At 34.5% G+C, this 23517-nt stretch overlaps 1 long non-coding RNA gene across 1 annotated transcript in view; it reads left to right on the top strand.

The window, feature by feature from the left end:
- LOC138704356 (uncharacterized) overlaps positions 1-23517 on the top strand; it is a 964225-nt gene that overhangs the window by 771688 nt on the left and 169020 nt on the right. The gene's annotated exons all lie outside the window — the stretch shown is intronic.

Genomic DNA, 23517 nt, shown 5'->3' with positions numbered 1-23517 from the left:
TGCGTGACAAATTCGACGTTCGCATTGTTGACGATCATCTGCCCTTCTGCGTCATTTGTCAGTACTTTGGTTTTGCTGGTGTTGATTTTTAGCCCTACTGCCATGCTTTCTTCGCACAATTCGTCCAGCATCTCTTCCAATCGTTTCCTGGATCTGGCAAACAGAACCACGTCATCAGCGAAGGATAGATTGGTCAATTTTCTTCCGTCAATAGATATGCCGTGCTTGCGACCCCAAGGTAACTTGCGAAAGACCTCCTCCAATACACAATTAAAGATCTTCGGTGACAAGGGATCTCCTTGTCTCATCCCTCGCTGTATGTTGAATGGTGTTCCTTCTGTATCCAGTTTCACTTTTGTTGTGTTTCTTTGGTACAGCACGCCAAGCAGTCTAATATATTTGATTGGAACACCCTGATTCTTAAGTGCTTTCAAAACACTAATATGTTCTATCGAATCGAAAGCTTTTGCAAAAATCCACAAAGGCTATATACAATTTCAAATTGTGTTCCTCGACTTTTTCCATGATCTGCGTCAATGTCTGAATGTGGTCCGCCGTTGAAAATCCGGAACGAAATCCAGCTTGCTCCAGAGGTTGATTTTCTTCCAGCGTTCTTGTGATCCTGCGCAATATTATTTTCGAAAACACTTTATACATGTTGGACATGAGACAGATGGGCCTGTAGTTATCTATATTGTCTCTTTTGCCTTTCTTATGTAAAAGAATTATTGTATTCTTAGTCCATTCTTCAGGTATAACTTCACTTTGCAGAATCTTGTTAAATAGCTCTGTCATTGGTGGTATGAGTTCGTCACATACTTATCCATAATCCCACCTATGAACTCAATATTCCCCACACCATTTGCAGACATACATCCCCAAAACATTATGCATCCACCTCCGTATAGAATGTAGGAAATGTGTAGTTATCTGTGTTGGGCTTCCTCCATATCCTATGAATGCCGTCGGAACCATAAAGGTTTTACTTCCGTCTCATCTGACCATATCACCCTCTTCCAAAATTCCTCATCCTTACCAACATGTTCTTTAGCGAAGTCCAATCTTCGATCTCGATTTGTCTCACTAATGTACGGCCTCTTTCGTGGTCTTCTGCCATGGTAACTATTTTTCCATAATACACGGCGGATAGTTTGATTACTGATTTTCTTGTTTGAAGACTCTCCAATCATGATTCGAATTTGTGCAACATTTATTCTTGGATTTTTACAACTTAATTAACTATGAATCTCTCGTCACGTGCATTAGCAATTTTTGCTTCGTTTTTCTTGCAAAGTTAATACAAGTTTCATGATTTCGAAACTTTTCTACAATGTAGAAAGTGTTTTATGCACCCATTTATCTTCGAATGAAAAGAGATCCCTTCAGGCGACGTCTTTCATTTTTAGTAGGCCTGAAGGTACATCAGTAAAGTAAACAACAAATGTCATCCTATAGTCAGTGTTAGTTAAACTTGTGGCAGCCTCTACGCTATGTTTTGGTGTCCAAGCTTCGTTCCCTACTGATTATGTATTGAAAAAGAATTTAAAAAAAGTATTCATCACTGAATTCATCGTTTCATTAATGTAAAATATAAACTGAATGAAATTTAAAATATTGGTAAATACAAAGTCTTTGCAATACGTACTTAGTTACTGGCTTTTAAGGAACCCGGAGGTTCATTGCCGCCCTCACATAAGCCCGCCATTGGTCCCTATCCTGAGCAAGATTAATCCAGTCTCTATCATCATATCCCACCTCCCTCAAATCCATTTTAATATTATCTTCCCATCCACGCCTCGGCCTCCCCAAAGGTCTTTTTTCCTCCGGCCTCCCAACTAACACTCTATATGCATTTCTGGATTCGCCCATACGCGCTACATGCTCTGCCCATCTCAATCGTCTGGATTTTATGTTCCTAATTGTCAGGTAAAGAATACAATACGTGCAATTCTGTGTTGTGTAACTTTCTCCATTCTTCAGTAACTTCATCCCTCTTAGCCCCAAATATTTTCCTAAGCACCTTATTCTCAAACATCCTTAATCTCTGTTCCTCTCTTAAAGTGAGAGTCCAAGTTTCACAACCATAAAGAACAACCTGTAATATAACTGTTTTATAAATTCTAACTTTCAGATTTTATGAAAACAGACTGGATGATAAAAGCTTCTCAACCGAATAATAACAGGCATTTCCCATATTTATTCTGTGTTTAATTTCCTCCCGAGTATCATTTATATTTGTTACTGTTGCTCCCAAGTATTTGAATTTTTCCCCCTCTTCAAAGGATAAATTTCCAATATTTTATATTTCCATTTCTTACAATATTCTGGTCACGATACATAATCATATACTTTGTCTTTTCGGGATTTACTTCCAAATGTATTTCTATACTTGCTTCAAGTAAAATTCCCGTTTTTTCCCTAATCGTTCGTGGATTTTCTCCTAAAATATTCACGTCATCCGCATAGACTAGCAGCCTACTGTAACCCGTTCAATGCGAAACCCTCTCTGTTATCCTGGACTTTCCTAATGGCATACTCTAGAGCAAAATTAAAAAGTAAAGGTAATAGTGCATCTCCCTGCTTTAGCCCACAGTGAATTGGAAACGCATCTGACAGATACTGACCTATACGAACTCTGCTGTACGTTTCACTGAGACACATTTTAATTAATCTAACTAGTTTCTTGGGAATACCAAATTCAATAAGAATATCATATAAAACTTCTCTCTTAACCGAGTCATATGCCTTTTTGAAATCTACGGATAACTGATGCACTGTACCCTTATACTCCTTTTGCATTGAAAATATTAAAACATTTGGAAATTAAAATATCCTATACAAAAACAGTAGATCTACTAATAACTTTGTAGAATGCGTTATAGAATTAACTTTATGAATACCGAAACATTACTTTTCAGAAAAACTAATTTATAGAATTGTAATTCTCCTGATAAAGCACATTGTATGGTAATTTACCGAGGCAGTAAATTGAGTTGCATTTTTTTCTCAACCATAACTAATCGGATAATAATGTCAATTCTTGTACTATTAATGAATGAAATAAAATTTCTTAATAATAGCGGAAGTAGTCATTTTAATATGGGTTCGCAATACAGGAAGATCGCCATGGGATAGAGATTCTTAACCAGCCGTTCTGGGGAGGAGTGGGGTGAATGAAGTGAGCTGCACATTGTTCAGAACCCCTACTGAGCGGATCAGGGAGCGGGTGTCATTTACGTAAGACCACCACCCCTTAAAGGGTGCAATTAACCGGCAGAGATTAGCGGCACTAACTAGTTCCATCCTACCTCACCCCCAGAGCGGGCCTGCTTCGATCGTGTGTATAAAAATTCCGTCCACCTCCACACGGATCACGCCCAACTAACGAGCGCCTTGCGTCCCCACGCTGCTCTTCTGTTCTAGAAGAAACCTAGCCTCAGGGACCATGAATAACGCCTCAAAATAAAGATTATCACGAAATATGATAGATAACACTATTTCACTATGCATAGAACGAAATCTAGAGCGGAATAAAAATGAGCCATTAAGTCCAGTTTTATAAACAATTAACGTCAGATTATGTCACCAAATTAATCTTCAGGTATACTTAATTACGAATTTTTGGTTGTATGAATACTAACTTTAGATTATTTCGTCTCACGTTTGAGTTAAATATACCTGACGAATCTTCTGAAGTCACATAAATTCCACAATTTGGGACATCTGGCCGAAATCTACGGCTGACCACTAGGATCCAGAATACAAAGCACAGGTAAAATTAAAAACACAATATGATTGCGGAGAGAATACGGAAGAATGATAAATTTAAAAATAAAGTACAATTTGATTTTGGAGAAACACGAGATGAAAATACATTGAAGAGTAATGAAATGAAGTGAAAAAAATTGCATAGTATTATACAAGTGATTGTGTAAAATGGGTAATGAATCTCTCAATACCATTAGACAAATTTTGTTAATGTCCTCATTAGAAAATTTAAGAGAAAGGAGAATGGTTTTGGTTAACTTAAATGAAGTTCCCCTAGCGCCAAAAAGAAGTCCTTTCACTTCCCATGTATTAATATTCATTTTGTATCTCTCACTGAAGTGAGGAATACATGGGTTGTAAATAGACTTCTTTTCATCGTTAACGTTATTGGCTTGTTGATCATCCTTCTCAAAACGGACAGTGGGGTCAAGAATGAGGCTTCATTGATTCCGGCGATCGATGGCTATAATGTCTGCTCTTCTCGTTGACCCATTCTCAGCCAAGCAGTGCACTTCTTCGTAAACCTCCCACTTTGCCTTCCGAAGAGTGGTTGCGATGGAGCTTCTCACTTTATATTATGGTGGCGATTGTTCCTCAGTAGTTCTCCTTTAGGGCAATAACCCAAAACATGCCCAAGGGTTTCTACTTCGCTGCATCCTGGTTGACGACAGTTTTGATCTTGAAAGGAACGACCTGGCACCGATCGTACTGCTGCGATGTTTGTGGACATTTTTATGGCATTGGTCCACTCTGAGGATGATATCCCTCTTCTATTACTAATCCAAGTGTTCTTTTTTGGATCTTCACTGTAAGTCACCACTCCTTTGCCTTTTTGTGGAAGACGACACCAATTATTAAACGACCTCCGCCGTAACTCAGATCTTAAACTTCGGCCTGTCATCGAATGTGCTTCTGCGTTGCGTAAAGAGTTCTGGAATAATATTCTGGGGAAATTTCACAGATAGTAACAGTATATTCCTACTATAAAAAAGACTAAAGCTAGAGAATCATGTAGGACTATTTTAAAAATACTACAAATAATGCCCATGGCATATTTTTTTTTCATTAATAATCTTCCTCGTATGTAATCGTGAAAACTTGTAACTAATTGAATAGTTCATAGCACAAATATGCGTCAAAAATGACTTTCATACTCCATTGGCAAGTCTATCGTGCTATCAAAAAGGAGTGTATATGGCAGTAAAATTTTTTGATAGCCTCCCTATCGATATAAAAAATAAAACTCAAAACATAAGATTATTTAGCGCCAAATTAAAGAAGTACATAATTTCTCACGCTTCTATTCTGTAGGTGAATTCATGACATTCAACAACGCTTCATGAAATTGATACTAAATCTTTGTGTTGTACTAGTAGACTATATTGTAAGTCTCTTCTGTGTATATTTCAACTGGACTGTGATTATACAGTAAATTAAGACTTTATAGTAGGCCTAGTATTAAGTTTTTTGACTTAATCCATATTCTAGTTGTGAAGCAATGTACAAATACCATGGAATGTTAATAAAATAATACAATACAATGCCAAGCGAAATTACTTCACATACAACAACAAATACTACACCCAAACTGAAGACCTACCCATGGGATCACCCATCTCCAGCATCCTAACTGAAATTTTCGTATATACAGCATAGAAGATACACACATTCTAAACAACAATAACAACAGCAAACACGCAGAAAGATTATATTTTTCATAGATACGTAGATGACATACTAATATTATACAAAAGAAACAAAAAAAAAACAAATTGAAAATCTATACAAACGTCCACACCTGTGGAGTAACGGTCAACGCGTCTGGCCGCGAAACCAGGTGGCCCGGGTTCGAATCCTGGTCGGGGCAAGTTACCTGGTTGAGGTTTTTTCCGGGGTTTTCCCTCAACCCAATACGAGCAAATGCTGGGTAACTTTCGGTGCTGGACCCCGGACTCATTTCACTGGCATTATCACCTTCATTTTATTCAGACGCTAAATAACCTAGATGTTGATACAGCGACGCAAAATAACCCAATAAAATAAAATTAAATTAAAAAACCTATACAAACACATAAATAAAATACATCCCAAACAACACTATACTCTAGAAATAGAAAACAATAAATCTATAAGTTTCTTAGACATCACAATAACAAAAACAGACAACAAACATAAGTTCAAAATATACAGGAAACCCATTATACATGGTAACACTCATACACAGCACCTCCAATCACCCCACAACACAAACACGCAGCATTCCGATCCATGATACACAGACTCATTGACATTCCTATGAGCCAACAAGACTATAACAAAGAAATACACACTATCAAATACATAGCACAAGAGAATGGATACAACCCCAACATAATAGACAACATCATAAGAAAGACTAAACGCAAACAAGAAAACTCAACACAAACACAATAACAAAAGAAATACATCACACTAACATACGAAAACAAGAACATATACAAGATTGCGTCATATTTCAAGAAACCAAAATACAACATTGCATACAGAACACATAAGACATTACAAAAACATTTTAACACACAGACAAGACACATCTATATTAATAATAAATCTGTAGCCGAGATTTTTCTGGTAATTTTCGAGTTTCCAAAAATAATTGGTCCTAACATATATAATTAACCACCCTGAAACCGAAAATCGCTTTTTTGAAATTTTTGTTTGTATGTATGTCTGTCTGTCTGTCTGTCTGTATGTTTGTTACCTTTTCCCGCGATAATGGATGAACGGATTTCGATGAAAATTGGAATTTAAATTAAGTTCGTTGTAACTTAGATTTTAGGCTATATGGCATTCAAAATACATTATTTAAAATGGGGGTTATAAAGGGGCCAGAATTAAATAAATCGAAATATCTCGCTTATTATTGATTTTTGTGAAAAATGTTACATGACAAAAGTTTCTTCAAAAATAATTTTCGATAAGTTTTATTTCTTGAAAAATTTAATAGGACTGATATTTAATGAGATAAATGAATTTTAAAATTAAAATAACTGCCATCTAAGGCCGTGTAATGAATTAAAAAAAAATGACTTCGTCTATAAGGGGCCTTGAACAGCAACAATCGAAAGCTATGAAAGATAGCCTACAGAGAATGTTCCTGTGTTTGTATGAAGTAATATCGGAAGCTAAATTAACCGATTTGTATAATTAATTATTATTTCACCATTGGAAAGTGTAGTTTCTCTAGATGGACATAATGCTATAATGTTATTACAGTAACTCCTGATATAATATATAATATAATATAATATAATATAATATAATATAATATAATATAATATTATATAATATAATATAATATAATATAATATAATATAATATAATATAATATAATATAATATGTAATATTATATAATATAATTTAAGTTATTTGAAGGGTTCACAACCATAGCGGGCCAAGCGCCATTTACTGAATACGTAGAAAACAAGGGTTAAAATTACGTTATTACCATAATTCAATGGAAACCTATAACAAGTAAAATAAAATATACACATTAAATCTAAATGATGTCAATCTTCATTAAAGTATGGTTGCATGTAATAAAAATTAAGAAACAGGTTAAAGGAATTGTCATTGCACCAAATGAATGTCTCTGGACCAAAATTATCGCATTTTAATTATTTGGATGCAATTTAAATTAAGTAACATATTAAACGATTTATCCTTCTATCAAACACGAATGTTCCCTGGATCAAACGTCCTATTTTAATTATGTAATTACTTTATATTTATTTCTAACGGGTGCAGCGGAGCGCACGGATATGGATAGTAAATAAATATAATTTAACAGGTGTATACAAACTATCTGGCAATAGTTGCAATGACTTCTATATTGGACAGAGTGGAAGATTATTTCAAACAAATCACATCCATAATAAAATCACACCAACAATTCAACTTACGCAGAGCATATCACAAACTCCAATCACAACTACAGCAACATAGACACTGACATGAAAATACTACACATCGAGCCAAAAAGTCAGAAAATTGACAGTCTAGAACAATATGAAATTTACAAACATACAAAAATACACTCACAGCACATTTAACTGTATTTCAAAACACACACCCTTTTCGACACAATTTTTGAACACACTCCACCACAACAGGAAACCAGACGATACCGCGGGACCTTCACTAGGCTTCGAAAAATGAGGGACACCACGTCGAATCTAGTCTGCCAGGTAATTTATCATAATATTAACGCAGTAAAGAAGTTATAATGTTAACCAGTGAATAATTTTAAATTGAGATATGTTGTGTAAATATTTTATTGTAGCTTATTATGATCTAAACATAAGTTTCATATTTTTCAACAAATGAATAGTACTATGAAACAAATCCTACGAAGGAAGGCATTGAACAACCTCTGAGAATAAGAAACAAAAGCATGTATTCATTCAATGAAACAAATAAATGAAGCTACTTGTGTTTGTTAACAAAGTCACAGCTGACATGGTCTACTATTTAAAACAAGAAATACGAGTACATATCCGTTTGAAGTGTTTAATATCGTCTCATAATACTATGACTAATACAGAATATATTACTAAATAGATTTTTACAGTTGTCAGAGATATAATATGACGATAGTATTGGTAGAGTTTATGATTATTATAATGGTAATAAATTATTATTCAGCATCACGCTATTGTAGGCTGCTTTATGTTGGCGAATTAAAAATGTACAATATGTAATTTGTTGTAACGTTAGAAAGAAATGAATGATGAAATCATTATCCGTTTCTGTCTTGATGTGTTAAATGGAATAGAATAATTGTAATATTTTTGCTGATAAATTCTCATCAATGTGCTTACCATTACGCTTTTTTTTGTATATTTATGTAGCCTGATAATGTTGATTATTACTATTAATGCTGGAGGAAAGCAAGAGCTCAATTCTAAACTCAAGATTTATAATTATATAATACTTTACTCGTAGGCCTAAAGCAAATATTATTATTATGGTTTAAATTTTTAATAAATTAGGTCGGCTTGTGTGTTATAGACAATTTTGTGAAGTTCTTCATAAATTCGGTTTCAGGTAAGTTACTTATTCGATTTGTCTGTTTATACTTTTATCAATATAATAGGCCTTATGTACGTATGTATATAAATAATAATAATAATAATAATAATAATAATGGTTTATTTAACCTGGCAGATTTAAGGCCATACGGCCTTCTCTAACACTCAACCAGGAGTAAAACTGCGTCACAAAAAGCACTACAAATTTACAAAGTACACTAAAATTTTACACACAAAACTGAATAAGATAATAATAATAATATAATGTAAACAACAAGTAACTAGAAATCAGACAATATATAACATAAAGAAAGAAAGAAAGGAAAAAGCACAATAAAATGTGAACAGTAGGTCAAAATAAATGCGACATACAAAGTATAAAAATAAGTCAATTATTGATAATAATAATAATAATAATAATAATAATAATAATAAAATAGTGAATTACAAAGCATACAATGAATACAACATTTTTAGGTACACACAGTAAGGAAAATTATGATTATACTCGTATATAGCTCAAGTTATCACTTTATAGATATCTGTATGTACGTATTAATGTATGTGTGTATGTATGTATGTATGTATGTAAATGTTATGTTTTATTTAACGACGCTCGCAACTGCAGAGGTTATATCAGCGTCGCCGGATGTACCGGATTAACTGACATGAGCCTGTCGCATTTAAGTACACTTAAATGCCATCGACCTGGCCCGGGATCGAACCCGCAACCTTGGGCATAGAAGGCCAGCGCTATACCAACTCGCCAACCAGGTCACTGTATGTATGTAAGGTAATGCATGTGCCGTGACATATGTATGTATTATTGTGATATGTTATGTATGTCTATACGTATGTATGTACTCAAGGTTTTCATACTCAAATCGCAGCTTTAGTTTTAGTTAATTTTTAGTTTTTTTTTTCTAGTTACTTTAGTCAATCACGTGAATCGAACTGAGATGAGTGAACATTATTACTGGGTTTCACCTTAGACAACATAGGACACCCTTTTGTGACATACAAACGTAGAAAACTTAAAAAGGCACCTTGCCTTTCGCATTGTGTCTAGTTTAGAGGCTGCACAGTAAAGCAAATGGAGAGAGAGAGAGAGAGAGAGTAATAGTTACTAGGTTTATCGCTTTACATATGTTACGAAAATCACAGACATGGAAATCTATTAATCATACTTGTAGGCAAACTGATCATGATATCCACACTCTTTCCTAAGCAGCAGATGGTGCCTCTAACTTCAAATGCAACAGGCACTGAGGCTTATCTGCCAACTACGCCACTGCGGATTCCGAACTTCGCCTGTTTGGGATCCGGTCCATTGAACAATAACTGCAACATGGAACGGATGCCCCTTGCTGAAGCCACCGTAGACAAGGCATTAATTGGATCAGCCGAGCTACTTGTCGCACGAACCATATCGGTCCATTAATATAATGGATAATGAAGAAATATATCCCTGGAAAACGGCGCCTGCCTCGCTTCTACCAACTTGAGTGCTAACTAGGTGCTTGTTTGCGGAATCTATCCGTTTAACGGGTAATTGGATTGATGCAAGAAGGATATAATCCCTTCTGAACTAGACGTAGTAATATAAGAACACGGAGCATCACACAAAAAGCCTCTCATTGCGTGATATCCCCGGCACTCAAGTCAACGCTCCCTAATACTACTGTACTGCTCTGCTGAGCGGATTATCAACAGAGAACACTTCCAAACTGAAGATTCCCAAATCGTATTTCGCAAGTCCTTGAACGATAAACTTAAACGCGAACATTATTCATAAAATTAAAGCACGTTAGTATATCTCATTGATTTCAAGAAAATAAGGGCCTTTGTTAGAGTTTTATCTTCTATTCGCTTAATTAAAAATTGTACAGAAAAGCTTTTAATATTTGAAAGAATATGTTCAATGTGAGATCAGTGGCCCTAGATCAGTGATGTTGAAGCAAGCGCATTTTTCTGACCTTGACGTCGTGCGCGGGCATCAAGCGCTAGGAATGAAAGGAGGAAGGGTTATGTATATGAATAAGGAGCCTGTTGGTTTAAGAAAACAGTGGTGCACAAACTTCAAACAGAACGTGAAATTTTATGTCGTTATTTTATATGGCTATTTGCTGTTCGATATTATCTATATTGTCTATAAAACAAAGTACTAACACCAGTTTCTTAATATTGCAGTTAATAACATAATAAAGAGTTACGAAGGAATATTCACATAAATTTCATAGTATTAAAACTATGCTATATTGAACGAATGAAACATCATTAATAAAGAAAGTGATATAACAAAGAAAGAGATTAAATATGACTTGGTAATTTGTAATTGATATTGATGGTATCTTTAGCCTTATAAAAGTAATAAATAAACTAATCAAAACAATATTACAGTACAAAGCAAAGTTACCTAGGTGCTGTATCTGTTTTAAGTGTAACTAATATTACATAACAACACTCTTATCGCTTTATGCTTTTAAGCTGATATTGATACGCAACTTAGAATATTAAATTATTTTCTCTAAATCTGCTGAAGCTATAGAGCTAACGTTTTTACAACACATGGGCACATACCTTTCTTTATAATATAACAGTAGTTCCTTTGGTAATTCATATTCTTAAACATTTTCCATGCGAATACTTTCAAAATTTTTCATTACGTATCTTCAGTAATACGTATTTACGATAACTTATATTAGATTTACGAAAACATTGTTTCAGTACCTGTAAGGCTACTAAATAAACATATCTAAAAATTTCACCTTTGTGTGAAAAGTTGATAAAATAGGACTCCTTTGAATAAAAAGGAAACTCGTGAAAAATGAGCATTGAAATCGAAACTTAATTCTTATAATGCACTTATACTTCTCAGGCAAATCTAAAAATTAACATGGATACAGTTTTAATAAGTTCTCTTCTCTTTATCCATTGAATCAGTGCTGGCCATCCCTGAATATAGCTCGACCAAGCGGCACATATTATCTCTCTCGTCTGTCTCTTTCCTTTCCGCTGTAAAGCGCTCAGGCTCTCCTGAGCTCTAAAGCGCGCGCTTGCCCACATGGGCAACAGTTGACATGACTGCCCTAGATTATCAATGTTAAATTGATCATCTTTAAATACCTTTATTTAATAAAGTGTTACAGTAGTGGGAGCCAAATCAATCGTGTAGCATCATTAAAAAACTACAAATAATTCCCATGGCATTTCAGTAACTTAGGCTATATATTTAATTAATAAACTTCCTGTTATGTAATCGTGAAAACTTCGTAACTAATTCAACAGTTCACAGCTTAAATATTTGTCAAAAATAACTTTAATACTCCATCCGCATGTACATCGTGCTATCAAAAAGGAATACGTAACATTTTTTAATATTTATGGCATTATCTTTTCGTACGTTTTTTTTTACTTGAAAGAGTAGGTATCTATACTAATAATAAATCTGTAGCCGAAATTTTTCTGGTAATTTTCGATTTTCCAAAAATAATTGGCCCTAACATATATAATTAACCACCCTGAAACCGAAAATCGCTTTTTTGACATTTTTGTTTGTTTGTATGTCTGTCTGTCTGTCTGTCTGTCTCTCTATCTGTCTGTCTGTCTGTCTGTATGTTTGTTACCTTTTCACGCGATAATGGCTGAACGGATTTCGATGAAAATTGGAATATAAATTAAGTTCGTCGTAACTTAGATTATAGGCTATATTGCATTCAAAATACATTATTTAAAAGGGGGGTTATAAGGGGACCTGAATTAAATAAATCGAAATATCTCACTTATTATTGATTTTTATGAAAAATGTTACATAATAAAAATTTCTTTAAAAATCATTTCCGATAAGTTTTCTTCTTTGAAAAATTTTGATAGGACTGATATTTAATGAGATAAATGAGTTTTAAAATTAAAATAACTGCCATCTAAGGCCGTGTAATGAATTAAAAACAAATGACTTCGTCTATAAGGGGCCTTGGACAGCAACAATCGAAAGCTATGAAAGATAGCCTACAGATAATGTTTCTGCGTTTCTATGAAGTAATATCGGAAGCTAAATTAACCGATTTGTATAATTAATTATTAATTCACCATTGGAAAGTGTAGTTTCTCTAGATGGACATAATGCTATAATGTTATCACAGTAACTTCTGAGTGAATTGAGGACAGGTAAGATTAAAATAGCTTCTTATGCACAGAAAACTTGATAGGCTATTCTGTATATTCGTTTCCTGTATTTCCTAAACTAATTTTTATGACCAAATGAATGGTCTCTGGATCAAAATGATCGCATTTTAATTTTTTAATTAAATTTAAATTAAGTAACATAATAAGCTATTTATCCTTATATCAAACACGAATGTTCCCTGGATCAAACGTCCTATTTTAATTATATAATTACTTTATATTTATTCCTAACGGGTGCAGCGGAGCGCACGGGTCCGGCTAGTAAATAATAAAATCGTTTTCTACGAAACTTGTTTGTTTTGAAGGGTTCTATCAAATGGTACCCTATTTGATTCCGACTCCCATTTGAAATTTTAAAGTGACACCCCACTGACCCTACGTCCTGTTAGGGCTGATTGATGAAATCAAGCTCAAATGAAAGTTTAAATGTGCTTTAGTTACAAATATTTTTGTCTCAGAAATGTTAATGCACTAGTTTCCGAACGAAATTACTGTTACGGGTGGTCTGAACCACCCTGTACGTTGTAAAACACTTCTGTATATACTCATATTTCAACTAGACTGTGACTATGAATTCAGGTTTACCCGGGGTTTTCCCTCAACCCAATATGAGCAAATACTGGGTAACGTTCGGTGCTGGACCCCGGACTCATTTCACCGGCATTATCACCTTCATTTCATTCAGACGCTAAATAACCTAAGATGTTGATAAAACATCGTAAAATAACCTACTAAAATAAAAAACAACTCAACAATTACTGTTATTTTATATTTTAATTCCATGACTTACTTACTTAAAAATGGCTTTCAACGAACACGAATGTTCATTGCCGTCCTCACATAAGACCGCCATCGGTCCCTATCCTGTGCAAGATTAATCAAGTCTCTATCATCATATCCCACCTCCCTCAAATCCATTTTCATATTATCCTCCCATCTACGTCTCGGCCTCCCCAAAGGTCTTTTTCCCTCCTGCCTGCCAACTAACACTATATATGCATTTATGGAATCGCCCATACGTGCTACATGCCCTGCCCATCTCAAACGCCTGGATTTAATGTTCCTAATTACGTCAGGTGAAAAATACAGTGCGTGCAGTTCTGTGTTGTGTAACTTTCTCCATTCTCCTGTAACTTCATCCCTCTTAGCCCCAGAATATTTTCTTAAGAACATTATTCTTAAACACCCTTAATCTCTGTTACTCTCGCAGAGTGAGAGTCCAAGTTTCACAACCATACAGAACAACCGGTAATATAACTGTTTTATAAATTCTAACTTTCAGATTTTTGGACAGCAGACTAGATGACAAAAGCTTCTCAACCGAATAATAACACGCATTTCCCTTATTTATTCTGCGTTTAATTTCCTCCCGAGTGTCATTTATATTTGTTGCTGTTGCTCCAAGATATTTGAATTTTTCCACCTCTTCGAAGGATAAATTTAATTGCATGACTATATTTTAAAATTTAAAGTCTAGTAAATGACAGTCGTTGAGCTTCAGTAGAGTAGTTGAATAATTTCGTTTACTCAGTACACGAATATTCGCGGTAGAGGACCTCAGTGCAGAGCAAAACCCGTCGTACGTGTTCTTCTTTAAACTTGTCTGGTCAACCAATTACGCTCGGATTAAACCTGTGAATGGAATCGAGCACCAGGCACTGTGTACGTCAAGCAAGAAATCGTTCTCTGTTCATCATATAGGAGATTATAGCGTCGGACGTCATGCAGCATGGGCGTATCATAAAAAGTGTCACAGTGACATTAAAAAATCCTTTTAATATCATTCATGTCTGCTTTCCGAAAATAAAACTAACAAAACCAAAATACAGCAACAGAAGTGTGCCACTGTGTCAACCGGCAGCAATATAACGGGCGTTAGACTGTAATATAGAGTATTATAAAACCGTATGTCCAGAATTTGACATTGCAAACTGGCTTGCAGACGTACTTAAGTCGAAACACTTGTGGTAAAATTGCTTGGCCCAATTTCAGTGGATCTCGAGCAGCATGGTTCCGGCAAGGGAACATATTCTGTCTGTTCCATTGGAAGCGTTGCATGAAATTGCTGAAACATTAAGCTATTCCCTGTTTTCGATATACAGGGACATCATTTTATTTTTACTTCAATTTTAATTGTACCTGAGTTTTTGAATGTACTTCACTCCCATCCCTTCTACTAGTAAACTTCCAACCGTACTCCGCACAGAACCAAGGCCGCGTATGCAATCAAAGTAAGCAGTACTGAGTTTGTGAGTATAGGACGTTCCAGAAATATGTTCGCGTTTTCCAGTGAGAAAGAACTTTCAATATTGAATCATATTTTCGCACAGGTATTGTCATCCGTTTGCCTACGTCGCATCCCGGTTTCCCTCATCCACTTCTGCTCGCCACTCTGTAAAGGATAGTGGCTGGGCTATCTTTGTTCTTTTCTGAAAACATTAATTTCTGTTAGGAATTGGATGTCTACGTAATATTATTCAACTGTTTAAAATAACTTAAATAAAAGGACCTCGTTAAGTAATTAACTGTCACGTGATTTCCTCCCTTTCTACGATCCTACGACAAAACCACTTGGACGGACAGTAGATAGCCTGTCTGAGTAATTTTATCTTTTCGGATCGGGCAGAAGTGAAGATTGAATTTACAGTACGTAAGGTACTCTTTTATAGAGTAGGTACAGAATTATTTCAACATGAGTTACTAGTACAAAGGACGAAACTGGTAGGCCTAATTGGAATTAGGTACAATAGTCTATAGATTGATAATATGCACAAACGAACTGAAGTGTGTATCGAAATGAACGGCTGTCATTTTCAAAAATGTGTTTAAATATTCATATTATGATTATTTATCAATTTAACTTCATTCTCTATATTATACGCTAATGTGCTGTAGACAGTATAATATACACTGCATAATGAATACGTTCGCATGGATAGCTCAGTTCGTGAGTAAAAACACTTATTGTTAATACTGTACTGTATTTTGATTAAACAAAAACCTAATGAAAATTATCAAACTCAAAATCGCGATATTTCCTAGTTTACGTAAATGGATGAACTACTTTTCTTCCTTGCTATACCTAGTAAAGTGATTTGTTTGTATCATCGAACTCTAGTCGTGGAAGGGGATAGCAAACGGTGATTCCTGTTCTTAACATTAATCCAAAGGTATAGCCAAGTTAATATCAGAAATGTTAGTAAAAATAAAATGATGTCCCTGTATATTGAACTCTGCAATAAATTATTGACAATCAAAACCCGAGTAGTAGATTTCTCTTCTAACTACAAAGACATTTCAGATGCGATATTCTCCCAGATGAAGTCAATGGAATAGCACATTAGGCCTACAAGGAGTGTTGATTTACAGTGTCAGAACTATTTCCGAATGTGCCACGTATCCATGTATGAAGAAAATTTTAAAGCTAAGCTGTATGGCAATTGGCAAATTAATTGTTTCAATTATTTTATTAATGTGTTTTTCATTATGAGGAATAATTATACAAATAATAAAAATATAAATCAGACATTTCTGACTCCATAAATAAGACAAAAGATAACATTTAATTAATTCATTCATTCATTTGTTAATTAATTAATTAATTAATTCAATCATTCATTCATTCGTTAATTCCTTCATCAATTTATTTATCCATTCATTTCTTCGTTAATTCCTTCATCAATTTATTTATCCATTCATTTCTTCGTTAGTTAATTAATTTTTGTTTTATAAATGTAATTTGTACTCACTAGCTAGCTAGTTAAATAAATAAATTAATTCGTTCATATATTTATTTATTCTGCATAGAATTCAAACTCAGCATGTTATTGGAACAGAAAGCGAGTTTTATTCTATCTTGAAGTTCGAATAGCCGAAATTACTGACAGTCTTCGCCACTTACAATTAATGTCAACGATATTGGAACCATTAATCCACGTAACATCCGTAAACAACTTCGTGTCACATCTTATAATAAGTGGAGCGGATTACCTGGAAAAGGCAAAGGAATTACATTCTACTCTCACTGGAAAAAAAGGTAACACCTGGATTAGCAATAAGAAAGGTCTGTCTTGTGCCCAATGGACCGAGGCCATCCAAATGAGCACCAATGTCATCGCTGTTAGATCTCTCCTCGGTAGAAGCCTTAGCAATACCCATTGCAGGAGATGCAATGAGCATGAAACGTTACCCCACGTGCTAGGTTTCTGCCCTCAGGGCGAATTACTGCGAATTGACAGACATAACACAGTCCGCTCAATAATTGCTAACAGATTAAGGGAACATGCTGAATACGAAGTATATGAGGAAGTGCAATGTCTTTCTACGGAAGGATCTACACGGCGTGCTGACGTCATAATAATTGACAGAGATAAAAAAAAACTGGTCTCATTCTTGACCCCACTGTAAGGTTCGAAATTAATGAAGATCAACCAAAGCAGATACATGAACAGAAACGCGCTATTTAACTTCCGTGCTGTGATGATCTCAGTCATAAATATAATATTCGAGATTGGAATGTCATTGGACTTATGTTTGGTGCGCGAGGAACAATTCCCAAACTTACATTGGACATCCTCAGAAAATTAAAAGTTCCTGATAAGACTCTTCAGACAATTGCATCAACCATTTTAAAATCTTCATTGAACATCATCAATCACCATCTCTATTCATCTGTATAATATTCAATGTATATAATTTATTTTCAATACATTTTTATCGTTTTGATAGCTACCACATCTTGTCGCAGAATATTCTTTTTTAAAATTTCATCATCATCATCATCATCATCATCATCATCATCATCATCATCATCATCATCATCATCAAGAATACGATTTGGGCCCATTGGCCCGTTTCGTCTCCATAGCAATATTAAAATTGGTCTTTCCAGCGTTTTCTAGGGTGTCCGATTCGTCTTCTCCCTTGGGGTTTATAACGGTGTAGTCGGTATGGAATGCAAGTTGGTTCCATCCTACATATATGTTCATGCCATTTATTCCTATATTCTGTGATAGTTTCTATAATATTTGGCATATTTAGTTCCTGTCGTATGTCTTCATTTCGCTTGTGGTCCAATAAGCCATATCCTGCTATTGGCCCTAGCAGTCTCATTTCAGCTGTTTCTATTCTCTTCATTTGTTGAGTTGTCATACACCAGGTTTCGGATCCATAGGTTAATGTTGGAATCGCCATTGTTTTGTAAAATTTTAAAATTGTGTCGGTCCTAACTTTCTTCTTTAGTGTTATTTTTATCGTGCCAATTAACTGCTGGAATTTAGAGAGCTTCCTATCTATGTCGTTAATTTGTTCATATGATATCATGCAACCTAGGTAATTAAAAGAGTTCACTTGCTCTATGATTTCATTATTAATAATTATTTTTGTTCTTAATGGCGTTGTTCCCTTAAAACCCATCACTTTAGTGTTTTTAGTAGATATCTGAAGATCATATTCTTTTGCGATGCAGTTCAGTTTAAACAAAGCTCGTTGGAGGTCATCTTCTGTGGTTGTAAATATACCCTGATCATCAGCAAACAATATTGTATTTAGAGGTGTATTGGTTCGGTTAAAAACTGTTTCCATATGTAATAGCCACCTTCTGGTGACATCGTCAATGTATAAATTAAATAAAACAGGTGATAAAGAACACCCTTGTCGAACACCTCGTGTTATTTCTTTGCTTTCTTCGCTTATTCCATTCTTTAGTTTAATTCTAATTTTAGTGTTACTATATAAGCCTTGTATTACCCTTATTAGATGATCTGGTATTCCTTTAGATCTCAATACTTCCCATAATTTTTGACGATTAACAGTGTCAAAAGCTTTATTGTAATCAATAAAGGCAATATAAGTTGGGATGTTGTATTCCCTATTTTTCTCAATCATCTGGCTTGTGGAGAATACACATTCGATACAGGATCTATTCTTCCTAAGACCATCTTGTTCTTCCAGTAGTATATTTTCTGTTATAACAGCTGATCGGTTTGTTATTATTTTAGAATATATTTTATATCCGGTATTTAGAAGACTGAGCCCACGATAATTTCCACAATCTCTCCTGTCTCCTATCTTAAAAATGGGGATAATTATAGGTTCTTGCCATTCTTCTGGTGAATATCCATATTTCCAGCAAACATTTAAAAGATTTAGTAATCTGTACATAAAGTTTTCAGGAGCATACTTTATTAATTCCATATTAATGTCATCCGGGCCGAGAGCTTTTCTGTTCCGGCTGTTCTTTACAACATCTTTTAACTCCTCTATCTTAATCGGATCAACGTCTTCGTTATTTATATATAAATGTTCAAAGTTGTAATTATGCTCAGTTGTCCATAATTTTTCATAATAATTCAGCCATGTATTTTCACTAATTGGGTTCAATTCTAAATCATCTTTCTCAGTTTGATTCAGTTTCCTTAATATTTTGTATGCTTTCGTTTGTTTTCCATGTATATCGTATTCTACATCACGAATCAATTTCTCCCAACCTTGCCTTTTTAATTTCCTTATTTCTTTCTTTACGAGTGCTGATTGTCTTTTATAGTTTACATGATCTTCTATTGAACGTGTATGTAAGTAATTTAAATATAATATCTTTTTAATTTCAATTAATTCCTTTAATTCTTCATTCCAAAAGTGTAAGGAGCGATTATTTTTTTCTTTTTTCTTCCTTTTTCCTAGGGCTTCTGATGCAGCCTGGTATAGAATTGATTTTAATTCTTGCCATTCAAGATTTATATTATTATTCACGGCATATATGAGGTGAGATTCTTAAGTCCCTCATGGTGTAGACTTCGTATACTCTTATCTTCAAGTAGATTTATTTTAAATGTTTCTTCTTGGGCTTTGGGTAGGTGTTTTGGTCTCTTCCATCTATGCGGTAAATTTATGGTAGATATCAATAAGAAGTGATCTGTGTAGACATCATAGCTTCTATACACTCTAGTGTCTTGTAACAAGGATGTTAATTTATTGTTTACCAGTACATAGTCAATTATGGACTTGCTGCCTCTTGCGCTCCATGTATATTTGTGCACTTCTTTATGTCTGAAAAACGTATTCGTTATTCGAAATTCATTTAATGAGGCAAAATCTATAAGGGATTTACCATTATGGTTTATGGTTGATTCACCATTTGATCCGACTATCTTATCAATTGTTTTGTTACCTACTCTTGCATTAAAGTCTCCAGCAATAATTATATAGCTGTTCTTATTTATCTTATCTACTTGAGTTTGAAGTTCATTGTAGAAGTCTTCAGTTTCTTTTGTCTTACCTTCTTCAGGTGCAAAAGCTCCCACTATTGTAGTGAAGGTTCTTCCTATTTTACATTGTAATGTTAATAATCGTTCATTTATGAAGGTATATTAATGAATGTTATTTTTCCATTTCTTGTTAATTAATATTGCAATTCCGGCTGCTGCCCTTTTATTTTGACTAACGCCACTATAGATCATTATATATTTTTTGAGTTCCAATGTACCTTTTAATTTCTTCTTTGTTTCGGGTATTATGGCTATATCTACATTTGCAATATCAAGTTCTTTCTCTAATTCCGTTTCTTTGTTACATAATCCTCGTACATTCCATATAGCTATTCTGAGTGATGTGGTTTCGTTAAATCCTTTATCCTTAGTCTTAGCTTTTGTCGTCATGGGAAAAATCAGTCCGGCTATATTCGCTATGGAGATTATGAGTAAGATTTTTTTTTACACTGGTGGGCTACCAACCCTCCGAGCAACCTATTATCCTCAGGAGAGGGGGATTTTCTGTTAGGGTCTCCTTCCCTTAGATGGTTGCCTTACATGGCTAACGAGAGTCCTCTTCCCGGGTTGATTTTCGGAGTTTTCCTTCTCCTACGCTCTCACCAAGATCTCACATATTGGATAACATGTGTTGGGGTATTTTATCGACTGCCAAGTCTAGATCCGCCGTATTTCGTTTTAGCAGGGCCACCTCGTGGAGGGTGTGGTTTTTCGCCACGTACGGACGGTCTTGGTATTTTTTAACATTAATTTACATTTTCTTTTTTGTTCATTTGAATTGATTAGGATGCCGATATTTTAAATCCAAGATTTGGACGGCTATCATTTCGATGATATTGTGTATATATTCAAAACTTTACTTTTATTCCAGTCTACTGTATATTTTATACTAGAGTATATCACTATTTGGATAGTAAAATAAATTGAATTTTCAAATGTCATAATTATGTTCAACAGATGAAAGAGAAGTTTTGACTCAAAAACAATATTCTGTAGTCATAGCCGTGGAACGAAAAATGGAAAGTCAAGTTTGAAATAAAATGCCAACGGTGAATACATAATAGATGATAAAGGATATACAGATTTTATACGTAGGCCTTAGATAAATCTTAGGGTCCAAGGAGGACAAACTGAAGTGAGAATTTTTATGATGAAAAGGGACAAGTTGTCTCAGTTTCTGCGACATGTTACTTTTCTGTTACCAGTAACTTTCAGAATTGATATGAACTTATTTTCTTTTGAGTAAATGTGAGTGCTATTATGAAAGTCTGGTAGCTTTAACTCCGTCAGATTTTTTGTATGGTGCGTACGGAATGTTGTACTTTCACCTAAATAAGATCTAAACGCAAATCCGTAATCTAACCTCCGAACGTTTCCAAACTCAACGTAAAACAACAGAATTCCCCCTATCTTTGTTTCACTCTCCAAATGAAGCTCCTTCCTAAGTCTTCCATGTCCTTCAGAGAATTGTAACCTGGATGCGGATTTTTATGCCCTCGTACGTCTTCTACGTGTGGCAGTAAAAGTACGTAATCGAATTCTCAAAACAGTAACGGCTTTTAAACTACTGAAATCAGTACAGGGATTTCTGAGATTCAGCAAATTGGGGAAATAAAGGATGGAATATCTGTGTGTAACACAAATGCAGTTAACATTTCACAATAACTACGTCGTTGATATGGCTGACTAGTTACCAAGAAATCAGTGGTGCGTGGGTTCGTAATAGTTATTAGCAACTCGGCAGTATCGTATTTATCAACAGTAATCTCACTAGACGTTTTGATATTATCGATAAATCTGCGAGTGGAACACGAACAGATTTATCTAGAGAAAATCAAAACTCCAGTGCGATTTAATTGACTATTACACGATTAGAAGAAAGTATACAAAGATTAAAAATAACGAAGTACTCCAATACAATAAAATATTAATTGACTTACGAAAATACAACTGTCTTCAAATGTATTATTGTACCATCTCAACATTACAAATATTACGCTAGATGCATGCTAGATGGCAGTAGTGAACAATGCCTTCTCGTCGAGAAGTTCTCGATCTATTATACACGATGGCAATGTTACTAGTCAAGAAGACTTTGTTGATTCAGTTTCATTTTTATTAAAATGCAACATTCCACTTCAATTATCCGAATCCCAGTAATCAACGTCACTTGACAGATGATTTTCAATAAATCTTAATATTAAACAGTCTCTGATACGTGACTATCCATAATATCATATAGCAGAAGCTATAACATAACCTAACTAATATACACAAGTGTTAGAAAAGTTTTAATTAACGACGATGACATAAAAATAAACATGAATAATTTTAAAAGGAATAATTATTGAATGTACAATTTTCAAATTTGAAAGTAGTTGGTGGTTCAATTGATGTTATATTGGACGTGTGCGTAATAGAAGTGGAACTCGTTGATTTAGGCCTACATGGTGTATTCAACTTATTCAGAATTTCCGAATGAATAATTTTAAAAGGAATAATTATTGAATGTACAATTTTCAAATTTGAATGTGGTTGGTGGTTCAATTGATGTTATATTGGACGTGTGCGTAATAGAAGTGGAACTCGTTGATTTAGACCTACATGGTGTATTCAACTTATTCAGGATTTCCGAATGGTGCTCTTCATTTATTTGTAAATCGGATTTCAGAAGATGCATAGGTATGATAAGTGATTTTTATTAATTCTTGTTCTTGAATGCCAATGCGAGTCATATTTGAAGCTGCTGTGCATCGACTGGAGTGGTTTGTAATTATATATATATATATATATATATATATATATATATATATATATTTTGACGTCCAGACCAGCGCAGTTTCAAATGTTGGCAAACAAAGAAACAAATGCTAGGGACGCGATACAATTAAACAAATGCTAGGGACGCGATAAAATTAAACAAATGTTAGGGACGCGATAAAATTGTGCGATAAGCAGCCATGATTGGTTAAAATACGTCCTTTCGTACCGTTTTATTTGTCAAAAGTAGTATGACGTAGTAAGAGTGTAATAGTCATATAAAGTAACTCTCCCTGACTGAGATGACTCTGTGAAAAATGTTCATACTGTTACTGTTGCTCGCCTCACCATGTTTTCTTGTTTGTGAGATTATGCTTGCACGAAACTTGTCGATCGGGACTACAAATGGCTCCGTAGGACAATGAAAAGCAAAAAACAGGGAAATATAAGCCAACAATATAATGAACAA

The sequence above is a fragment of the Periplaneta americana genome, chromosome 8 (assembly GCF_040183065.1).
Source record: "Periplaneta americana isolate PAMFEO1 chromosome 8, P.americana_PAMFEO1_priV1, whole genome shotgun sequence".
NCBI classification, from domain to species: domain Eukaryota; kingdom Metazoa; phylum Arthropoda; class Insecta; order Blattodea; family Blattidae; genus Periplaneta; species Periplaneta americana.
The sequence above is the reverse complement of the archived record's forward strand: the minus strand, read 5'-3'. Positions and strand labels throughout refer to the sequence as shown.